Source organism: Mesoplodon bidens (assembly GCF_964165515.1).
Source record: "Mesoplodon bidens genome assembly, chromosome: 3".
NCBI lineage: Eukaryota > Metazoa > Chordata > Mammalia > Artiodactyla > Ziphiidae > Mesoplodon > Mesoplodon bidens.
This window is the reverse complement of record NC_138178.1, coordinates 107,066,232-107,091,628: the sequence shown is the minus strand read 5'-3', so window position 1 is coordinate 107,091,628 and position 25,397 is coordinate 107,066,232. Positions and strand designations below refer to the sequence as shown.

The following is a 25,397-nucleotide window of genomic DNA, read 5'->3' as shown; positions in this document are numbered from 1 at the left end:
CCTTCTCGTAAAAATCATCTTGTAGTTAATTTAAAGTTTCCTTGTTTCTATAAATTTTCTGTTGCATCCAAGTAAGATGCATGATATGTAGGCAGGGAGGGAAAACTTATCCTTGAACTCCTTTAGCCAGAAGTTTTCTGTCTCAGTTTGCTGAAACAATATTACCTGGTTCCATTCTAATATCATCAGGTAGGCTAGGAAATTTTAGAATGACTAAAGTTAAGTATAGCATGAATACTAAAAAAATAATAATAACCATAAACTCTTGATACTGTTATATCCATGGCATTATCTGGGTTTCTGAAATTAAAATAGAACATTGTTAAAACCTAACGAACTGTTTTGGCCTATTTAAACCTTGTTTCCTAGCTATAACTTTCCTATATATAGATTATAATTTATTATTTATAATTTATATTGAGTTTTATGGCATAACTTAATATGCCCTGCGATCCTAGAAACAAAATATTACTTGCATGTGATGAAAGCAAGTTTGAGTAGCTGTATGTTTAGATTTATTTCTTATTTTAAATGTATGAAATTCTTGCTATGCTCTGTCACTGTGTTCCACTTCAAGTGCAGGTAGCCTGAAAAAGAAGCTTCAAATTGAAAATGCGTTTTGTTTTTATTTTTGGAAAAGCTATAAAAAATAGCTTTACAGGAAAATGTCAGTGGAAAAATGAAGAACAAAAATTTTACCTTAATAAACTCATTTGCATATCAGCCACTGTAACAATATTAACCATTGTTTCTCTACCTGCATTGCACTCAGGTCACAATATTAAAAAATATAATTTATAATTATATTTACTTTTTAAATAATTTACTTTCATGACTATTGCTGAAAAAATCATGTGTCACCATTTGCACTTAGATTTTTTGAGGCCCATTTCTGTTTCCATGTAATTATCCTAAACTTTTTACTTCTTGACCTTATTAGGAGAACAACTAGTTTTAAAAAATTAATAGACTACACTTTTTAGAGCAGTTTTAACCTTAACAGAAAAATTTAGTAGAAAGTCCAAGGGAGTTGCAATATACAATTGACCCTTCATATCTGCAGGATCCGCAGCCTCAGATTCAACCAACCAAGGATTGAAAATATTTGAAAAAGAAAAAAAAAATCCCAGAAAGTTCCAAAAAGAAAAAACTCGAATTTGTTGTGTGCTAGCAACTATTTACGTAGAATTTACATTATATTAGGTATTATAAGTAATGCAGAGATGTTTAATGTGTATGGGAGGATTGCATAGGGTGTATGCCAGTACTATGCAATTTTATATAAGCGACTTGAGCACCCTTGGATTTTGGTATCTGCGGGAATCCTGGGACTAATATCCAATGGATACTGACGGTTGACTGTACCCTTTCTTGTCCCTACTTCTCCTGCCCCCACCCCAGCACACAGTTTCTCCTATTAACATCTTGCGTTAGTATGATAGAGTTGAAGTCCATGGTTTACATTAGGATTCGCTTTCAGTGCTTTTACAAATATATAATAATATTTATCCATCATTGCAGTGTCATACATAACAGCTTCCCTGCCCTAAATATCCCCTCATGATGTGTTCTACCTCATCCTTCCTTTCCTCCCCGTGCATCTCTGACAACCATTAATCTTTTAACTGTCTCTATAGTTTTACCTTTTCCAGAATGTCATATACTTGAAATCATAGAGTATGTAGCCTTTTCAGATTGTTTTTTTTTTCATTTTGTAATATGCATTTAAGCTTTCTTTATGTCTTTTTGTGATATGATACCTCACTTCTTTTTATATAATATGGGTATACCACAGTTTGTTTATTCATTCACCTGTTGAAGAACATCTTGATTGCTTCCAAGTTTTGGCAATTATGAATAAAGCTGCTATAAACATTTGTGTGTAGGTTTTTTTTTTTATAGATATGGGTTTTTAGCTCATTTGGGTAAATGCCAAGGAGTGTGATTGCTGGATCATATGGTAAGAGTATGTTTAGTTTGAAAGAAACTGCCAAACTGTTTTCCAAAATGGCTGTACTATTTTCCATTCCCCTAGCAGTGAATTAGAGTTCCTGTTGCTCTACATCCTCATTAACATTTGGTGTTGTCACTGTTTTGGATTTTAGCCATTCTAATAGATGTGTAGTGGTATCTCATGGTTGTTTTAATTTGCAATTCCCTAATGACATACCATTATATCCCCCCCTCAAATTCATATCTTGGATTTCTAACCCCCCAGTACCTGACAGTGTGACCTTATGACCTTATTTGGAGTTATGGTCTTTACAGAGTTAATCAAGTTAAAGTGAGGTTATTACAGTGGGTTCTAATCCAATATGACTGGTGTCCTTATAAAAAGGGGAAGTTTGGACACAGATATGCATAGAGGGAGAATGCCATGGGAACATGAAGACTGCCATCTATAAGCCAAGAATTGAGGCCTGGAATCTGATCCTCCCCTCACAGCCCTCAGAAGGAACCAGCCCTGCCAACACCTTGATTTCAGACTCTGACCTCCAAAACTGTGAGACGATTAATTTCTATTATTTAAGTCATCCAGTTTGTCATAACTTGGTTATGGCAGCCCTGGCAAACTAATACACATTTGATTGATGTTCAGCATCTTTTCATATGCTCATATGTTATCAGCTTATCTTTTTAGGAAGGTGTCTGCTCAGACCTTTTGCTCATTTTTTAATTGAGTTGTTTGTTTTCTAGTTGTTGAATTTGAGTTTTTTGTATATTTAGATTACTAGTCCTTTATCATATATGTGTTTTCCAAATATTTTCTCCCTATCTGTAGCTTTTTTTCTTTCAGGGATTGTGCTTTTGGTGTTGTATCTGAAAAGCTATTGTCAATTCCAAGGTCACCTAGGTTTTTCTATGTTATATTCTAGGAGGTTCATAACTTTGTCTTTTTTCTATTTTGAGCTCATTTTTATAAGAGGTTTATTGTCTGTGTCTAGATTTTTTTGGGGAGGGGGATATGGATGTCCAATTAGGCCAGCACCATTTGTTGAAAAGGCTATCCTTTCTTCATTGAATTTTGTTTACTTCTTTGTCAAAGATCAGTTGATTACATTTGTGTGAGTTTGTTTCTGGTCTCTATTCTCTTTCATTGGTCACTTTTTCTGTTCTTTGACTGATATCACACAGTCTTGAATACTGTTGCTTTACAGTAAGTAGTAAGTCTTAAAGTCTGATAGAGTCAGTCTTCCAACTTTGTTCTTCTCCTTCAATACTGTGTTGACAATCCGGCTGGCACTATACTGACAGTAAATTAACATGTAAGTTTGAATGACTTGAGTTTGTATGGTTTTCCTTACACTTTCCAATTTACTTATAAATGATAATGTTTATTCTTATATCCCATGAAATAGTAGATTAGAAAAAAGGTATAAATATAGAACTTAGTTCTGTAATTTTGAGTCATATTACTTTCATTATGTTGTATCTCTGAGGACTAACTGATTAAATGTTATATACATGGCCTAATTTAGGATGGTAAGTGATTGTAAAATGAATAAGACCATTACATAAGGAGTTATAAACATCAATGTAATAGGATCCTGTAGTCTCTAAAAGTGTGACATTTAAACAGAGATAACGTTATATATTATTTAGTCATGTAAAATACTGATACCTTAATTTATTTAAAAAGACATACCTAAGTTTTCAGAGAATTCCCATTAAAGATTAATTTAAATATTAAATAAATGGGAAGGGCATGATTCAATTTTGGGGAAAGCCCAAAGTTGTTAAGCTATAAATCAAGGCAGAGTATTCTTTAAAATTGGGTTTCAGGTTACTCCAATATGAATATCGAAAATGTTCCTTTAAAACAGTAAATGTTTTAACCTGTTCTTCCCTGTAGCCTTTTTGTTCTGCAAGTTTGGTGTCTTATTTAGGGGATTTTACTTTTTAGTTTCTATACAACCTAGTATTCTCCACAAATGTATAAAATATTTATATTTGTTAGTATTTGTAATAAGACCTAGTATTATTTACAAATGTTCAAAATATTTCTGTAACTTTTATACAAGGGGAAATATGAAGAATTCCTTATAAAATACCCATAGTTATATAATTACTAGTAGTTCTTAAGAATAAGAAATAATATGATAGTGCAGCTATTCAGCCTGATAGTCATAGAATATTTTAGAGAGATGAAAAGTAAAAAAACACTAGCTCATTGCTGTTAACCATTTCATGATACAGTATGACTTGAGATGGAGAATGAGGTGGGAATGCAAACATGAAGTGATTTTATTTTTCTCCAATCTGACCTTTGTTTGTGATTGGTCAAATCAGTTTTTTGTTTGTTTCTTTACTCATCTCAAGGAAATGTCACAGCTTTCTGGACACTTCAGAAAATCAGTTTAATCTGACTAGTTTGAATTTTAACCTCATAGCCCAATTTAAAACTCAACTTTCCCCCTTCTACTCAGTGCCGCTTAGGCTGTTCTAGGAGATTGTAGTGTGGAACGGGTTGAGTATAGTCATTGAGTCTGCTCACTCCAGTGAGTAGAGAGTGATCTGCTCTTTCATTTATATTCCTTTCTCCTCCTGGGTGAGAGAGATAGAAAGGGAAAAGATTTTCCTACTTTAGTGGTGCCCTTTTTGTTTCTTTTCTTTTTCTATTTCTGGTCATCTGAGTAACACTGACTAGACCTCATGCCTTCTGTGGGGAAAGAGAGGCAAATACTACTGTTGATGTGGCACATGTGTAAAACTTTTTTTGGGAGGATGAGATATTTTTGCAGTGTTACACTATCCAGTTTGTCTTTTTCTACTCTTTCGAAGTTTCTACTTCTCCAGTACGCCCACAGCCTCTGGCTGCTGGGATCCCCATTGTCTGGAGGCTCAAATTCAGCTACTTAGTTAGTCACACTCTTTGCTGTTATAAATAGTGACTCCAGTTCTCTCTACCCTGTTTTCCAATCCACATCTTTTTTTCCTCTCCTCCTATAGGCATGGGTAGTGGGTATGGGCATGGGATGATAAGCAAGTCTAAACACAAGCAGAAATCCAGCTGAAAGATTAGATCCCAGTCTTCCATTCTTGCCAATCTTTCGAACCGCTCTGACTTGATTTAGACTCTTGGAAATAGCACTCTCCAACTACGTTAAGTCAGTGAAGCAAACTCTGATGATTGACTCACTCAAGGTGGGCAGGGGTGGGCAGTTCTAGGGTAAAGAGGAACTGAGGAAGGTAAAGATGTTTCGGTTATGGTGGAGAGGTAGTTGGCTGTCACTTGTTTAGGCTGTCTTTTGAACGTGAAATACTTGATTGGTGACTCTTTGTTCCTAGTCTTGGGTTGTAATGCCAATCCCTGGCAATGGGAAAAGTCCCACCTGATAGTCTGTTATGTAAATTTTATCATAGTCTTGCGAGTACTGCCATTCTTGTTGGCTACCATCAGTTCCACCATTTGTTCCCATCTCAGGGCTTTGCTCTCACTGTTCCATCAGTGTTCTTACATCAGATAGTCAGTCTGTAGGCTCCTGCCACTTCATTCTTCATTCATATAATGCTGCTTCCTTGGGTTTTCTTTGTACACTGTTAAAATAGTGCATTTGTCACTCTTTTCCCATGGCTTGCTTTACTTTTAGTTCATATGTGAATCATTTTCTTATATTTTATTGTATATTTAATAGTTTATTATCTGTCTTTTCCATTTGCATATAATCTTAAAGAGAGCAAGTCACTGGTTCCTTTGTTCAGTGCTTTGCCCAGTGCCTAAAATGGGACCTAATGCATAGGAGACAGTCGATTTTTTTTTGTTTTCGTTGAGTGAATAAATGAATGAATGGATGCTAGTTTCTATACTCAAACTTTAGAAATAGCTTTGATTTATCTAACAATGTTTACCCTTCTAGTGTTTTACAGAGTAGTATACTTTAAAAATTTTTTACAGATCTTTTATTATTCCTAACTATGTATTCCCATTGTTGTCATCCCAGTTGAACCATCTATACCTTTAGTTCATTTTCCATGCTGCTGCTAGAAATGATTTTTATAAAATACTTCTCAAATGCCATCCTCTGGAATAAAATATTCAAAAATTCCTTAGCATAATTGGGCCTGTGCCTCTGTCCTTCTCCTCACTGACCCCTCCATGTACTCTATATTCTAGTCTTATTCTTTTCATTGCAGTACTCTGAATGCTTAATATGTTTCTCTTCTACTTCTGTATCTTTACTTAAAGCCTGTACCGTTTGTTCTTACTGCTATATATATTTTATTAGTGTGTGAATATATAAAATATAACTCCTATCATGAGAAGACTCTAGGAAAAGTACTTGACATTTGAAATGATTGGGAACCAACTATATAGTTGCACTGTATGCTATTATTTCAGATATATTTACCAACCTCTTCCTTCACTGAGCATCTTTAATACATGGTAACAGTTCATTTGCCATTTTTTGATGGGTATTTAAAAGTTACCACAATCTTGAAGAGCACCATGCACATGATTTTGTAATGATGTTGAATATTGTGAATTCATTTTAAAGGTAAGGGTAATCTACATGTTGTAACACAAGGATTCTTTTTAAAGGTTGTGTATGTATGAATGTTTGTTATATCTTTTATCTTCAGAAAACTAACCTGAGTAAAGAAAATGATATGTGAAAGTAAAAGTATTATATGTATAACTTTTTCAGAAAATATGTTTCCTTGATAGATTCTTCAAATTTAGATTTTTTTGTATGTTTGAAAGGCAAGACTGATAAAGGAGGTGAAATTATTTTATATAAACAATTGAAGCCAAATGTTTTTCATATCTGAGCCTTTTCCAAGTAAGTACTGTGTCATAGAAGGGACCAGTGTGGCTTCTGGGGAAGTGTAGATTCTAGGAGTATGTAGCAGTGTTCCAAAACTTGTATTTAGCATTTTTGTATCTAACATAATGCAGAAATGTATAGCTTGTGATGTTGATGTCTTTTAGAGGACACACCTAAATAAAAGTAGAAGACGCAGCTAAGTAAAAGTAATATATTATGAAGTTATGTAGCAGTAAATAAAGATGGGACCCTATAAGGAAGTTTTTTTTGACATAGCTCTTTTGAACAATTACTGCTATTACTGATAATAATAGGTCAGTATTAGGTGCTTTATGTGAGTTATTTCATTTAATGGTTGGAACACCCCTGTGTCTGCTACTCATTTTACATAATGAGCTGCTCAGATTTAGGCATTTTATTTAAATGATTACTGCTGCTTACTCAATTGGGTGTCTTCACATCATTTATCAGTAGTCCCTTAAACTTTTTTTGGAAAATCACAGAGCCTTTTGAGAACCTGACAGAAGTCCATTTCCCCTAGAAAAAAATGTACTTATACACCTGTATAATATGTCTTTATTTTAGCCTGCACTTTTGCAGAATTCCTAGGTTTCCTAATTCCCATAAGTAGACCCCAGATTGGGGATCTCTGATCCATGTCTTTTAATAAAGACACTGGAAAACTCTGTACTTCTTTCTTCCTTTATGACTTCTTGTCACTTAAAGGAAATAATATTCATTTACATTATGCCTTATTATAGAAAGAATTTAAGAAAGCTGAAGGGAATTGTCGGCTACCTCTAACTTCACTGAATATATGCCAGAATAAATTCTGTTATGGCAAGTGAGATTCAGATAAGTTTGATGGATGGGACACTTTTTAATGGTCATATTTGTTGGACTTCACATCAAAGCATTCTCAATCTGTTTCAGGAACCTAAATGTGATATTTTGAAATAATGTAATCAGTTACCTCTTCAGATTAGCATAAATATAGTAGCTGTGCCTAGAGATAGAAGATTAGAAAGATAGTACCTTCAAGCCTAGTGATTCAGTGATATTTCTCAGAGAATAATTTTTGGATTTTATCTTCTGATTCCATCAAAGATAAATCATGTAGAAAGGATGTTGTTTTGTAATAAAAGTAGGTTATAGTAATAATTTTATGTATTAATGAGCTAAAGTTACCATATAATTGGTTAATTCATTGTTTATATGGGTTAAGGATGACGATGTGTTTAGATCCTAACTCACTGTGACTTTGGAGAAGAGAAGTTGTCATTTTATAATGAGGTCACTTTTAAAGCTCCCTTTTATGAAAAATAACCATTGCTAGTAGTTGAGGACTGGTTATTTTATAAAATTTTTAATATGAAGTAATTAAGAATTTCAGAATGTTTTTTCTTACAGTTCGTTTTAGATATTTTCATGTTACTTATGCTTCAGGTTTGATATCTCACCTATTTTTTTTTTACCCCTTGAATTGTTATCTAAAACAGAAGTATTAAATTGGCTGAACAGAATAAAGAATCGTACTATATACATTTGCCTGGTTTTAGGTAAATTACTATAGAAATAATGTTATAAATCAGTATATAATGCCTGGGTTTAATTTTTTAACATATATTTTAACAATGATTTCTAGTTATATTGTGAATTGAATAACTGTATTTCTGTTTTTTCCTTCTCATTCTTAACATTCAATTTTTAAGTGAATAGTAGCCTATCTGTGTAGGGCTCTTGTGACTGAATGATGTATTCTGCTTTGCTGTGGCACAGTTTTCAGACAGCCACTTCTGTTGTTAAATGTTTTCATTTTCTATAGTACTTTTCATCCCTGTATATATGTACAGGAGTCACTTCACCCACCACCGAATTGCAGCCACTTCTGAGGTGGAACGCAGCAACTGTTTAACAGCGCACTTTCCCCTAGGTGCTGACAGCTGTAGAAGAAATTGTACATGGTCCCGTACAGAAGGTATTTCTCCACTGTGCCATCTGCAGAGTGAAACTGACTAGGAGTACTACATAGACTGTAAGTTTCTTGTGTACCCGCCCTAGACTGGAAAACCCAATATGAGAGAATAACAAAAAACTGGGAAGCATCATTTAAAAATGTATTGAGGTCAGTTAAACTTAGTGCTGCTCTCCCTGGCTCTAAATTTTATTTTAAGGTCATCTAATTTGTGATTGGTACTGATTAAATAACAAACAAATGGATGCACTGCTCAGAAATTATTTTATTCTAAAAGCAAATGTAACTAAAATGCTTTTATAAATACTTCACTTTTAATGCAACTTAAGAGAATCAATTTGTTTTTAAATATTTTTCAAATAAGCAAATCAGTATTATATAACATTTTAGAGCTGTGTTCTTAAAGTAGCAAATCAACTTATAATTCAACAGAAACATCCTAATTAGCTTTCCTTGCAGTGTTGTATGCCTTAGTCTTAATACTTTCACTCTTCTCATGAAAGTTTTGCAACAAAGCCAGTTTGTGATGAATGTAGTTTTGATTTTTTGTTTTAGAAACATTGAGTTTGAACTTTTTAACATATTGAAAGAAAGAGTGGGAGAGAATAAATAGTAAATATTTGAACTTCCACATCACATATTTTAGTCTCTCCCTCCCATTTAACTGTTTAATAATTTCCTTTTTTCCTTTTGTAAAAGCAATTTTACGAGAATGCTGCTTTTGTAATAGTTTGGCATGGTTATGACTTATAGGACAGGAAAATAGCATTAGGAACTGCTATGTCTATTTTTAAACAATATGATATGGATTGTTATATTTCATTGTTTTGCTTTTTTTTAGTCAGTAGTATGACTTACTACTTATCTTTGTGTGTGTGCATCTATAGACATTTCTGTGGCAAGAAATTAGGGTCTCAGTCATCAGAAAGTCTTAATCTTATAAAACATAGTGTCATTTGTTTTAGGCAACTTTAAAGTATGTGTCATAACTTAAATGATATTTGTGTACGTCTCTATACTGTAGATTCTCAGTGAAAGCAGATAAAAGCCTTTCTGGGCCACAGTTTGTTTATTTGTAAAATGAGGTGGGTGGAAGAAATTATTTTCTAGAGACCTTTAAGTGTTTTCTGTTTAACTCAGTGGTAGAATTCTATGTATTGAGAATTGTACCTTACATTATGTAACCAAGATATTTTGGTGCAAGTGATTTTGTTCCAGTTAGAATATTATTTGTACTAATTAAATACAGAGTGATGCTATTTTAGAATCAAAAGAGGAGGTCTGATTTCCTACAAAGATTTTAAACTGTCTCTAATTTTATAGTGGAGTTAACCCCAATGTTTTGAAATAAAATTTTTTGAGAATAAATACAGTATGATTCTCATCAGGGAGCATCAAGCAGATTAGAAAAAGCTAGACTTTATTTACATTCAGAAAAGAATGCACTTAAATATTACCAAAAAACTAACATTTTAAGGAGATTTTACCCCTTACTTGCATAGACTTAATACTTCACTCAATAGTCAAAGCGTTAAAAAAGTGAACATTAGTATTTTAAAAAATATAGTTTAGACATAATATAATATACTTACGTATTTCTAGCAAGAGGGTATTTTATCAGTATGTGAAATATTCGATTTGCTATAACTGGTTCCTTTGTATTTTCTGCATGCAGTGTAAGTATTACTTAATCCCATTCATCTTATTAACTGAAGTAATCATATTTGACAGAATAGGCCATATGTTTTATATATTATTTTAATGTGTTGGTGAAAAGGTACAAACTATACCTGTGGTGCATATGTGAGTATATATTTTTCAGTTACACAGGATATTTAATTGTTATATATTAGATCTTCCGTGGATGATGAAGTTTAACAACTTATTAGATTCATATGAAACTTATACTTTAATATACTCCCAGTATATGGTATTTGGAAAAGGGAATTATATGGAAACTTTCATTTTTATTTAATACACTTGTGTACTATTTGAATTTAATGAACATGTACTACTTGTGTAATCAAAAATAATGTTGGTGTTTCAGTTCAATTGTATATTTGAAACATTAGTTTATTTAGAAATTATCCTCATTGCATAAAGTATCTTATAGATATCTAATATCTCTATTTAATTGTTTATTTTCCAAGAGAGTGCTCTTCATCATATTCTGAAGAACTAGAATTGTGGTCAGGCTTATTATTTAATTTATACTCTCTTAATAATTTGGCATTCAGAAATAAATACTAAATCAAGAGCAGTTAATCTTAATGAAACCTTTATTTTTTCATCCACCCCCATTATAATTTTCTATTTGAAATAGGAAAAATGAATCAAATGCATAGATAATAGAAATTTCTAAATAATTATATGTACTTAGACTTCCAGCAATAATGTTCTAACAACATCTAGCTTTCAATTAAAGATTTTAAAAAGAAATATTAAGACTAGCTGAAGAAATAAGTGAAACTGATGAGAAAATAAGCTACAGAGAAGTATATTTTGTAGATTTTAATTTAAATTAATTTTAAAGAACACACATTTTTAAATGGAGTTTCAATATATGTTTTTAAATCCTCAGATACTCTTCTCAGTTTTACAAAGTACATACTCTATCTTTTAAATTAAAGACATTTTTAGATCCATCCCAAACAGATTGTTAAAAAATTGTCTTACCAAATTTGTCTGAACAAATTTTTGTGATATTATAGGGGGATAAAAAAACTTTCAAATATATTTCCCAAATAACCTCTGGCAAATATATTGAGATAAAATCATCATATAATTACCTCAATCTTTGCTATATCTTATTTTATATATAGATTAATTCCTGTCTGTTTTCATGAATTCTGCAGGTATTTCTCAATATAAATCGAATTAGTTGAAAATTTTAAATGTATAAGTTTGCTTAAAGAACTATTTAATGCCACAAATCTTTTATCTTTAATACTGAATTAACAAGCATTATTACTTAAAACATTTTTTTAACTCTGAAATTTCAATGTGTTGTAGGTAATATTTGTGTGTGTGTGTGTGTGTGTGTGTGTGTATCATCTTCCTAATGTATTTTCTGAAGTATGGTTGGCATACTGATTGCCACCTTGTAGCTATTTAATCAAGTGTAACTTGCTTAACAAATTAAAGATTTTTTTTTCAATCTGTTAATTGGAAATCATTACACCTACCTCACAGGGTTGTTGTGAGGAAAAAACAATCAAACATGTGAAAGAGTGCTTAGCATATACTAGATATGCAGTATATGAAAAATGAGTGTTACTAAAACCTTTCAGTGGCCTCCATCGTTCTTTTGATAAAATCTAAATTCCCTGTCCAGGTATTGAACTGGCTCCTCAACTTTATTTCTTTCCTTGTAGACTGCATGTATTGATTGATTGATTGCTAGTGAACTTTTTACAGTTCCCAAAATATGCCATGCTTTCTTTGGGCCTTTGCCTGCCTGCAGCATTCTTTCCAACCACTCACATACCACTTAATCCCTAGGCTACTATCATCTATATAACTCAACCTAATCCTTTAAACCTAACTTATTTTTTTTATTTTTTAAATTTATTTATTTATTTTTATTTATTTATTGTTGGCTGTGTTGGGTCTTCATTGCTACACGCGGGCTTTCTCTAGTTGCGGCGAGCCAGGGCTCCTCTTCTTTGCAGTGCGTGGTCTTCTCATTGCGGTGGCTTCTCTTGTTGTGGAGCATGGGCTCTAGGCACGTGGGCTTCAGTAGTTGTGGCATGTGGGCTCAGTAGTTGTGGCCCACGGGCTCTAGAGTGCAGGCTCAGTAGTTGTGGCGCATGGGCTTAGTTGCTCCGTGGCATGTGGAATCTTCCTGGACCAGGACTCGAACCTGTGTCCCCTGCATTGGCAGATGGATTCTTAACCACTGCGCCACCAGGGAAGCCCTAGACCTAACTTTAATTTCTCCTTAACTGAGGTGTTTCCTACTGCTTCATCCTTTATACTTTTGTTAGGTGACCCTTGTACACGATCCTGTAGGCTTTGCTTATTCCTGTTCTTGTGTGTTTCTTTCTGTAAACTCGTTGAAGGTGGAATCTGCCTTTAACTTCTTTTTCCCAGTACTTAACAGAGTTTCTGCAACTCAGGACATGAGTGAACATTTAAAAATAGATGTAAGTTCTCCCTAAACAAATTCACAGTATGTACATGATTATATGATTGGTACTCCTTTAAAAAAATAACTTTAATTTTTCTTTTTTTTTTTTTTGCGGTACATGGGCCTCTCACTGTTGTGGCCTCTCCTGTTGCGGAGCACAGGCTCCGGACGCGCAGGCTCAGCGGCCATGGCTCACGGGCCTAGCCGCTCCGTGGCATGTGGGATCTTCCCGGACCGAGGCACGAACCCATGTCCCCTGCATCGGCAGGCAGACTCTCAACCACTGCGCCACCAGGGAAGCCCTAATTTTTCTATATTTATAGACTAGATTTCAGACTTCACAATAATCAAATCAAAATTATCGCTTTATAATCAGACTACTTTGCCCACCATTTAGCACTCTCTGTGGGTTTATTAAAAGAGATGGACTCACCAGGGTACAAGCAGAAAGTTACTTTATTTTTTTCTGTCACTGTACCCAAAATCCCATTTTGAATATTATTTTTTCTGTCTCAGTGCTGTTCAAGTACCTATCCTTGTTCTGCCCTTCCCTTGCTCTTCTTACTCTTGCTCTTCCTCTTGCTCTTCTCTCTCTCTTGTTCTTTTGTTTTCTCTGTCATTCCTTCTTTCCTCACTCTTTGGCATTGCAAAATAGACTGTTTTCAGGCAGTAAAAAAAACAGGCTAAGAAATTAAAATTCCAAACTGTCATCCAATGTAAAATTTCTCCCTTACATCAACCTTACTCAAAGCAGTCTTAAAAATCTGAGTGGGGAAGGGGAACAGGACATGTCAACTAGTAGACTTTTGTATTAATTTCTTTTGCCTTATTTTTCCTCCCTACACACTGTGCAGCTCCTGGGTCTTCCAAAGATTCAAGATTAGAAATAGAGAACAACTAATTGGTAGTAAAGGTATGTTGGAAATCTGAATGGATTCTTTCTCTTGCTTTTTGGGGTTTATCAAAGATTCCTACTGTCTGAGGATAACCCAGTTGTAATTTGATACTTCCTTTGTCTTCCTTTGGCTACCTTCCTTAGTCTCTGACTTTCTGGTTTACCTCCAGCCTCTTTCTTCTGGGGTTATCTTGTTCCTTTTGTAGTCCTTTGGGTAGAGTTTCTTTAAAAATGGCTCAGGGCTAGTTCCTTTCCCAGGGATCCTATCTGTCCTATGGGAAAATGTAATTCTGTACTCCACAATCTCTGAAATGGAATTCTTGGCCATTTTTGAGGTAGTAGCCTGGAGTGAGGTCATCTTGCCCTCTTGCCTTTAGATTTTTTTTCAGACCTAAGTCCAGTTCCTGTACCATTCCTTAAGTGTCCTGTATTCTGAAGGGCATAGGCCAAAGTCTGAGTGAATCATTGTTCTATTCCTTCCCCAAACAATTTGTAAACTCCCCTCCTCCAATAGATGCTTATATTTTTTTTATGTGAATGATAGACTAAAGGATGCATGAGCAATTATTGGCCACATTCTTTCTAAGTGTTGCACAGGTGATGTGTCACCTCAGCTCTAGTACTTGGAACCCATTGTTCTCAGCTTTGGGTCCTTAGCGGAAACGGAGAAAACAGGAAAATTCCCATTTTAATATCCTTTTAAATCACCTGCACTGAGCCCATTATGGGGAGCTGGCATATCTATGAATGTTCATCCATTTCTGTATCTCCATACCTTGTCTTAGGCTATCCTGTGAGTTTGGAATATTCTTTCTAGCTTTTCCTCCTGATAGAATCTTACTCAGTCTTTGATGTCCAATTTAGGTGAAGTCTTTATTGGTCTTGGCAGTTAGAATAAATGCTTTTCTCTAGTGTGTTCTGTGTTTTCACTAATACTTTGTTTAAAGTATTATTGTATTATCTATAAATATGTCTGTCTTCCTATTAGATTGTGAGCATTTTTAAGACAGCTACTGACTTGTTTCTTGGTGAATCCCTTACTGCTGTTCTCTGTTATGTATTCAGTATATTATTTGCTGAATTAATGAATCTCTTCTAAACACTGAGATTGGGGTTTATAATATTACTGTTGAGTAGTTAATACTTCTATTTTTATTTATGTATATCCTTAGTCCAAAAATATTTGAGGGTGCAAGAATTATTTTTTATGCCTCTGATTTTTTTTTTAAGCCAGTGGTATTGCCCTTCATTCATTCTTAGGCAAGTGCATTTTAGGTTTTAGTTGTGTTTTGGCTCAGTTAATCTTCTTCCATTTCCCTTGCATCTCTTTGTTTTTCTTCCTTGTTTTATTCCAATTGATAGAGTGTCAGTGATGATTAAATAAGGATAACCAGGTAATCCAAGCAGGTTCAGGTTGAAAGTTAGAAAAAAAAAATACAATTTCTTTCCGTTATCAGATTTTCTTTTCTTTCTTTCTTTCTTTTTTTTTTTTTAATTCTTCAAGGTTTCAGATTGTATCACAAAATGTGGTCAGAAATGGTGAAAAATCAAGCTGTTGGTCACCAAGAACACTGGTTATGAGAGAGTAGTATTCCTTAACAGAAAATTAAATTGAAGTTGTATTTGTTGGGAGTAAAGTTCTGTTTCAGTCAGACTTTATTGTATTGTTATTTTGAGTGACTGCTGTGCAGAAGTGACTTAAACAGTTTGGAATGCAGCATTGAATTTCTGCCATTCCTCAACATAATTTAATGCAATCTTTATTGCTGAAATTTAGCCAAAAGTAGGATTCTTTAATATGTATTGTCAGGTAAATATATGATAATTAGATAATTCTGAAGTCAAAAGGGTATTGTAAGTAGAAATAATTGAAAAATTCCTTTGATGTTTAAAAATCTTTTTTTTTTTCTGGAAAGTTCCAAATGAGTATAGATAGTATACTAAGAAGTAAAATAGAAAAAAAATGTGTTCTCTTCAAATCAGATCATTAAAGTTTGAGAGAAGATAAATCAATTATCAATAAAATATCCCCATAATTTTTTGCTACTATTTCCACATTGCTATTAAATATGGATTATCTCATTTAAAATTTCAAAGAAAGATTTTTACCTTATTTACTAACTTTCACCAATATAACTAGTGACACTTTAATACTTGATTGTTGATTTTTATCAATTAACACTTCCTAGGCTGGGAATCTTGGTGAATGGATGTTCTGACCTTTATGTCAGGTGAAATGGTAAATATGACAAATCTCAGGATCAGATGAATTTCAAGCAGCATTGATGCAAGGAATTGTAATATATATGATTACTTTATGAAGTCATATTTCTTATACCAATAGACTTTTGTATTTGTATTTTCATAAGAAGGAACAAACTGTAAAATATGACAAAGTGCATCTAGGTATCAAGAAACTATTTATTACTGCTACTTTACTCTTTTCCCAACCATTGCAGTAATTCAGACATTCTGTTTACTTTACAAAATTAGTAAAATTAATTATTCTTGTATTTTTCACTTAGTTTAAGGTGAATATTGCTATGTGATGGAAGTTTGATATTAGAAAGAACAAATTTCTATTTTTCTAAGTTTTCATGAGCATACTTGGGAAAACTAAAATTCAGGGGTGTTTTTAGGAAGCATCTGGTATGTATAGCCACCAGTCATCATATAGGAAAATTAATACTTAAAAATATAGTTTTTCAAAATATACTATCTGAAATATATTTCTCTTTTAAAATTTGTCAGTCTTTTCTTTTTCCTTTTAAATGGCTCTTTCTGTTTTTTAATTGTGATATTGTCTAGGACTTTAGTATAGAAACCGTTTCAGTGGGTCAAGTAAAATGTTAAAAATTAAATAGTAAAGAGCTCTAAAATTCATCAGAAACCTACTTCTTTATTTTATACTTAATGTTAGTGCTCCACGGCATAATACCTTACTCATGTTGCAGAGGTAAATGCAAATAATAAGAAAATTGGCCATTAATTGATATTTATTTTTTATGCTTCTTTTTGAAATTCTATCTCCACATTTTCCCACTGCGCTGCAGGTTGTGACAGATTCAGCTTGTCTGAAACCAAACCAGATCTTTAGTTCTCCATTCTCATTCTGCCTCCCAATCTAAATCATTCTTGCTGTGGCTTCACCATAAACCTGTGACATAGGGTCAAAATATTATTTCTCTCTCCTCTCCTTTGATTTGAATATCATTCTATTTATTTCCAGATTCTAAAATTGTTTTGCTTTTAAGATGTCTTAAATCAGTATGCTTTATTCTATATTTACTGATAAAACTCTAGTTCATTACTTATCACTTACCAAGATTTGTGTACTAGTTTTGTCTTTCTATTTATATTCCATTTTCCTTGAGAGTAGAAACCACATATTATTCACATTTGTGATTTCCATAGAGAATATTCTCAGTAAATCCTTTCTAAGTTCACTCAATTAATTGTGAGATAGTTGATTCTTGGTATTTAACTCTTAAAAATATTGAATGGATTGCTAAAACACAGGTCAGTCCCACATTTAAAATCAGTCACACATTATTCCAACTAGATAATTTTCCTATTAATGTTAACACTACCAGGAAAGTACCTTAAATGAATTCTGAACAATAATTTATTAAGAAGACTTGGCTTGGTACTAACTATGTGAAAGCAAATTTTACTGGCCATATGCTAGTATATATGCTAGTTTGTAGGCTCCTGTTATAACTTACACACTGAGTTCAGTCTTTTTTTCCTTTGATCCTATTTTTAAAATATGGAGTTACAGGCAGTTTTGAGAAAATAATTTTAGCAGAAGACAACTAATGGGTTAGTTCTCTTTTTACATTAGTCCCTTTCTAGCTCTTTTAGACATATGTAATACAAATGGGAAGCAAGTTTCTTTTGAAGTCAACTCAACTCCCAGTCCCACTGTGGATCTGATTTATCCTAGTAAAATACAGTGGCCTCCTAAGAAGAGTAATATCCAAGAACATGCACGGATTGCTTACCATATGCCCTTTCAACCTCTTCCCACATCACCTGTGGACATTAACTTGCCAGAGGTGAAGCTCCTACCAGATCTGTGATACAATCAAATGAAATAACTCAAGACTATTCTAGACAGATAAGCAATCACACATGTACAGAAAACAAAAACAAAAAAACAGCCTTACCCTAAGTACCAGGGAATTGGGTCAATAAAGCAAAACTGAATTGGAAGATTTTTAATAGAAAAACAGTGGAAACAATTTCACATCGTATTTTTCAGTGGAGTCTTGGGAGGAAGCCCACTGTTCTCAAGGAGGTAATTGAATGTTCCCTTTTTCTACATTTATTTATTTATTTATTTTTATTTATTTTTAAAAAAATGGAATCGCTTTATTTTATTTTATTTTTTTGCGGTACGCGGGCCTCTCACTGCTGTGGCCTCTCCCGTTGTGGAGCACAGGCTCCGGACACGCAGCCTCAACGGCCATGACTCACGGGCCTAACCGCTCCGCGGCATGTGGGATCTTCCCAGACCAGGGCACGAACCCGCGTCCCCCTGCATCGGCAGGCGGACTCTCAACCACTGCGCCACCAGGGAAGCCCCCTTTTTCTATATTTAAATTGAGAATTTTTTCACTATATTTTGGGCCATTATTTATCTTGGTCACTGACAATATTCATTTTTTAGATTATAACATATAGTCATTTCTCATTTTTTATTTTTGGTTTTTTTGAAATAAAAAGCATTTTTAAAACGTCAAAAAGTTATTTTAATGCTTCCTGTGCTAGAACTTTATAGATAGCTTATTTTTCCCCTTTGCCTTTTCTTCTTATAGTCTTTGAAGATAATCACTGGTTTATGAAAATTTTCATTATGAATGTGCTATCATTTCAGGTCAGATTGAATATGGGCTTACTGTGGTTTTTTAGAGTGTTTCATAAAATTATTTGAATGAATGTCAGTGTTATATAGAAATAAGATGACCTCTTAAATGTGTTCTCTTAAAAAATATTCCTTTTCAGTTTATAATTTTGAATATTTTGATTAGTATAATCCTATTTTCTTCTCATTCCTCTCATCTTTCTTTTAGTAGTATGTGTATATATTTATTTACATATGTCTATCATCTGTCTACATACATTCACACGTACATACGTAAGAGCTCTTAATTTTATAAATTCACTTTTAATATTTCAGTGTCTCAGTTATTTCTTTGAAAATGATAAATTTTCAAGTCAGTTAAATTTTCTTTTGGTTTATATAAAAATAAAATTTGAAGCCTATGTATGTTTTATAATCTGTTTTCCAGTTTCGCCCATATTTATATTAACATTGGCATATGTTGCTTTTATACGCTATATATTATATGATCTATTGGTGGTTTGTGTGTCACTTAGTAAATTTAATATAATCAACATTCTGTTATTTATATAATATTCTATCCTCATTCTTCATTCATTCATTCAATAAATGTTTATTTTGTAGTACTGTTCTCTAGGTCCTGTATGCTGGGAATACAGAAAGTCTCTGCTCTAGTGGAGCTTATACTCTTATAAGTGAAGAGAAAGACATATAACACTAAATAATTTCACATAGGCATAAATACTCTAAAGGAACTAAGTGCATGTGATAAAAGTGTTGAGGAGGAGTATGCTTTAGCTAGGATAGCAAGAGGAGACCTCTTTAAAGAAGGGATATTTAAATTGAGCTCTAAATGATTCAGAGGAAGAAAATCACACTCCAGGTATCAGGAATAACAAGGACAAAAGTCTTTGGATCTGAATGAGTTCGGCAGGTTCAAAGAACAGAGACAAATGCTGTGTGTGTTGAACGTTGTTAGGGGGAGAGAGTGGCAAAAGGAGATGTTTATGAGATAACACGGGGTGAGCTCACATGGACCATACATAGTAAGGAGAATTTTATTATAGTTAAAATGTGAATATATATTGGGCACTTGAATGTTATGATGATTAACACTGAGGAAATCACTCTCCCTGCTGTAGAGAAGATTAACAAGGGAAGGGGTGAGGGGCTAGAAAGAGGTAGTTATGAGGAAGTTATTGCAGTAGTCTTAGAAATTATGGTGGCTTAGGGCTTTTTGAAGTAGAAATGATGTTTTGGAGGGGCACTGTTAGAATTTGTGAATGGATTAGAAATGGTGTAATCAACAGTATCAGACATAATTAAACATTAAATATTCTTCGAAGATTTAATGGACACACACTTTTCCAGGGCAGAAATGTACCATAATTTATTTAAATTACACCTCTATTTTTGATTACTTAGTTTTTTTCCTCATTTTTTGCTAGCATAAATAACAATTTTGTCATTTTCTCACCTCACTGCCATTGTATATACATGATGATTTGTGATAGCTTTCCAATTTGAAAGGTAAAAAATTGTATCTTGCTATTTTAATTTGCTTATCTTTGATTACTAGGTAGATTGAAATTTTAACGTGTGTATTGATCGATCAGTTGTATTTTTTCAGTTGTGAATTGTTTCTAGTCTTGTTTGGGGATGTTGATATTTTCCTTATTGTTTTGAAATGCCATATTAACTTTCTATGATGATTTAAAGGTCCAAACATGATTTGGCCTTGAGATTTCTTGATTACATCTTATTTCAGTCTCCCCACTGCCCTTTATGCTCAAGACACTTCAACCACTTCTCAAACAGGCTAATCTTTGTCTTGCCTCATGGCTTTTGCACTTGTGGTTATCCATTTTCTGGATCCCTCTTCCTCAAATCCTTACATGGTGATTATGTCTCATCATTAATGTTTCAGCTCAAATGTCACCTCCTTAGCGGAACTGTTATCAACTTTCTAGTGCTACATCCCTCTCACCCCTTTCACATTCCATCACGTTACTGCCTCTGGGGTTTTTGTTTGTTTGTGTGTTTCCCCAGTATTTTATGGTCTTCATAGCACTAATCACTGTTTGAAGTTACCTTCTTACCTGTCCTTTCCAATGAGAATGAAAGAACCATGGGAGCAGGTATCTACTCTGATTTGTTTACTGCTATGCCCTCTGGGGTAGAATATTGTTGGCCAAAATTAATATATTTTGTCAAATGGATAATATAAGGATATTAGCCATTTGTTCCATGTACTTGTGTTTTTCCCTTTTGTCAATTGTCTTTATCTTTGTTTATGGCATTTTTTTATACAAAGAATTTTATATTTTCATGGAGTCAAATCAATGAAGGATTTTTCTTTTGACTTTTTCATTACTTTTAGAAGGAAAGGAAAAACCTTCCCATCTTGAGTTCTTCCATTTTCCTATATTCTAATTAAAATGTTTCTGAATGTAAAATTATCATTTATTTTTATGAATTAGGGAAGGTTTTAAAGATAAAAATAGCTCTTATAAATGTATTTCTATGCTTTCTTCTAGTCTTAATACACATTACCTATAAAATAGAGATCAGACTGTATAGAGAGCTTTTTACCTTTTTTCAATTAATATTGTACCATGTGCATATTTAGATGGTATATATTCTTCATTCTTCACAAGCATGATCTTTTCAGTGTCTACAGAATATCCCATCTTAGGCATTTGTTATATTTAATCAATCCCTTATTGTATACTTGTTTTAATCTTTTAAAATATAAACACAGTGAGTATTATTGTGTTTAAGTTTTTGTGTACACTTATGATCTGTTATGATAAATTACTGAACATAGAATAGTGGGTCATAGGAGTATATACAATATTTTAAGATATTTGAGTATTCATTGCCAAATTATACTCAGGAAATTGAAATCAGTTCACAGTTCTAGTAGTAATTTATGCCTGTGTCTGTTTCTCATGATATTTTCCAATTCCCGATAATTGCGTGCTTTTAAAATCTTGGCCCATTTCTTCCCATCTGTGCCTTCCCCCCAAATTATATAAAACAATTATCATGGGCTTCCCTGGTGGCGCAGTGGTTGGAGTCCGCCTGCCGATGCAGGGGACACGGGTTCGTGCCCCGGTCCGGGAAGATCCCACATGCTGCGGAGCGGCTGGGCCCGTGAGCCATGGCCGCTGAGCCTGTGCGTTCAGAGCCTGTGCTCCACAACGGGAGAGGCCACAACAGTGAGAGGCCCACGTACGGCAAAAAAAAAAAAAAAATTATCGTATTTTTCACATGAAAAATCTTAAGAATTTTATATGGTCATCTGTATCCACCTTTCCCTTTTCCTTTCATGTTATCCACCTTTCCCTTTTCCTTTCATGTCTGTGTTTAAAATAACTTTTCTTCTTCTGAGGTTGTATGTATGCTCACTTACGGTTTGATCTAAATTTTGGCTGCTGCAACTCTCTCATTTATATAGAATTTTAAAAATATTTATTTATTTTCTTTATTTTTTTTGGCTGTGTTGGGTCTTAGATGCATCCTGCGGGATCTTTGTTGAGGCATGCGGGATCTTTAATTGCAGCACATGGGCTTCTCTCTAGTTGTGGCGCGCGGGCTCCGTGGTATGTGGGCTCTGTAGTTGTGGCTTGCCAGCTTAGTTGCCCTGCAGCATGTGAGATCTTAGTGCCCCGACCAGGGATCGAACCCGCATCCCCAGTATTGGAAGGCAGATTTTTTACCACTGGACCACTAGGGAAGTCCCTCACTTATATAGAATTTATTTTAAGATATTTTGGAGGAAAATTTCTCACTGTAATTTCTCCAGTTATGCCAGCCATATTATTTTTGAGTAATGATATGTGCTCGTTTCATGCTAAATTTTTATGTATTCCACGGTTTGGGGGGGAAGGTTATTTATTCTGGTCCATTGTTACATTAATTCTTGTGTTACTTTTTGTTGATTTTGTAGTGTCTCTTTATTTTGAATTATCTACTAGAGTAATAATTCTCTGATTCTATTATCCCTAATTTTTAAAACTATCCTGGTTTATTGTTATGTTTCTTTTCCTCATGAACTTAGAATCATTTTGCCAAGTATCCTTCCCAAATAAAGCATTCTTGTTTTTTATTTTAGTGAAATTGTGTTAAAAATATTAAATTGTTTACTTAAGATGTTCTTATAATACCTAGGATTTCATATATGAGCTGAGATTATTTTTCTTTTCTGTCTTAGCAAAGTTTTTTTCTGTATAGATGTCCAACATGTTTCACTTAAGATCATTCCTAGTTGTTTATTTAAGGCCATTCCTAGTTGCTTTTTCAATTCTTTTTTTCATTTATATATTTAACTGATTATTGTAGTTCTATACACTATTGGATTTCTGTGGTCACTGTAACAGTTACCACAAATTTTGTATCTTAAGACAACACAAATTTATTTATTCTCTTACAGTTCTGGAGGCCAGAAGTCGAAAATCAGTTTCATTTGGTTAAAGTCAAGGTGTTGACAGGACTGGTTCCTTTGGAGGCTGTAGAGGAGAATCCCTTTCCTTGCCTTTTCTAATTTCTGGAGGCTGCCTGCTTTCCTTGGCTTGTGACTCCTTCCTTGAATCACTCCAACATCTTGCTTCTGTCACCACATTTACATCCTCCTTTGACATTGTTTCCCTCTTATGAGGACCCTTTGGATTATATTTAGGGACCATCTAGGTGATCTAGGGTACTCTCCTCATCTCAAGATCTTTAATTTAATCACATCTGCAAGTTCCTCTTGCCATTTAAGGGGACATTTATAGTTCTAGGGGTTAGGATATGAGTACTATGCAGGAGGCCATATTCAATCACATGTAAGAAAATTCTTAATTTTCTATACTATTTTACTTTTTTCTATTTTATTCAACTTCTGTATTAAGTATAGTTGTATTTAGTTTATTTTCTAGATAGTCATAAAATTGTTAAGTAATCATAACTTTTTCTCTGTTTTACAGTAGTAACTTTATACCTCTTGTTTCTACTTCTACCTTTTTGCTGTTTTCAATGTTTAATGCAAATGCCCAAAATACTTTAATTTTATTTATCATATTTGCTGTTGGTTTAGGATAGGTATTTTTTCTAATCATGGGAAGTGATTTGTTTATAATCTTCTCTCGTCCCCTGCTCCTTTGACATATTTGTGTTATATTTATGTACAACCCAGTAGTAACCCACATTTGCATTTCTGAATTAAGTTATACTTGACTATAGTATATCAGTTTTTCAATACGTTGCTGGACTTAATTTACCAGTACTTTTTGAGTTTTAGAATATTTACATTAGTAAATGTGATTCATTTTTGTGTGGTTGGTTTTGTGTATGACTTCCTTTTCCGTTTGGAATATCAGAGTTATGCTAGGTAATAAATGAATTTAAAGGCATTCTATTTTTCTCTGTAGACTGGAATAGTTATTATAGCTTGATAACTGTCTCCTCATTTAAATTTTTCAAGACCATATAAAGCAATCTGAGCTCAGAGCTTATTTGAATATAATTTTGACAGACTTTTAAATTTCTTTGATTATTTAATTTTTGAGTCAATTCTGAAAATTTACATTGTCGCAGGCAAGTTGTCCATTCTATCAAGATTTTAAAGGAACATTTGTTGCATGCTTACTATGTCTTAAACATTATGCTAGGTACTGTATATGCAAAAATAAAGAATATAGGATTCCTAATCTCAAGAAGCATATAGTAGTAAGGAGAAAGTTAATTTTGCCAGGAAGAAAACAGAAGAAATAGAAAAGAAGAAATTAACACTTAAACAGAACTTCTGGTAAGGATTTCATCATGAATACAGGAACCAAAGCATAAAAATTGTTGGATACAGGAAGATTTGAGAGAACTGCAAGTAGAAAATTACAACTAGAATTTAGGTCTGGCCAGGAAGAAATAGTGGGTCGATATTAGAAGCCGTTGTAGATTGTTCTTGAATTTTTACTTTTCCTATAGACATTGTTAGACTGTTAATGATGTTAATTCTGGATTTATCATCAACAGATTCATATTTTTAAAAGATTAGTCCGATGGTAGCATGGAGGACATTACTGAAGGCAGAGGATGGTTAGAAACATAAGTGCCTCCTAAACTAGAAATATAAGTAGAAAAGGAAAGGAAGAAAGGAATATAGATGAAAAAATGCTAATAAAGTAGAATCACCAAAGACTTGTTCACTGGTTGGATGTAGTAGATGAGAGAAAAGTTAAGATAATTCCCAGCTTTTGTCAAGTGTATTTGGGGTTGAAGGAAATGTTTGCCTTATCTTTATTTCATAATAATAAGCTCGACTTCATTTGAAAGGCTTTATTATATTCTAGATGGGCTGTCATTAATGTGAAAAGTTGGAACAGGCAGATCAATATCCAAGTGATAGTTTGTTAGAAACCAAGGTTATCTACTACAGTGTATATGCAATAGTTATCCAGAAGAGGAGAAATGGACATTCTAATAAGATTTCTGAGCCATATAGCATGAAGGGTGACCTAAAAAAAGTCATATTTTATTTAGTGATATTTTTTAGTAAATATCTGGAGAAGCGAAATAAAGAATTTTTTAGTGAGGGAGTTTAAACATAATGTTTGAAATTTGAAGAAATTTCTCAGCAAATGTGTGCAAAACACATGAGATATGGATATCAAAATGCAATATTTTCTAACCTCAAAAGATCTGAAAGTCTTGTAAGACATGTTTTATAAGGGTGATTTCAAAGTATCTGTCCATCTGCCTTACATACATGAGTAATGTAAGCCCATGTAACTACCACCACATGG

The 25,397-nt window shown here is 33.4% G+C and overlaps 1 protein-coding gene across 3 annotated transcripts in view; it reads left to right on the top strand.

Annotated features, from left to right (window-relative positions):
- The window catches only part of NOVA1 (NOVA alternative splicing regulator 1), a 143,466-nt gene that overhangs the window by 38,560 nt on the left and 79,509 nt on the right, over window positions 1-25,397 (top strand). The window contains exon 1 of one of the 3 annotated variants that reach the window (XM_081230252.1): window positions 8,717-8,802. The exons of the other annotated variants lie outside the window; for them this stretch is intronic. The gene's annotated coding sequence lies outside the window, so the exon portion shown is untranslated. Of the gene's footprint in view, window positions 1-8,716; window positions 8,803-25,397 lie in introns of those variants that run through there. 3 annotated transcript variants of the gene reach the window in all.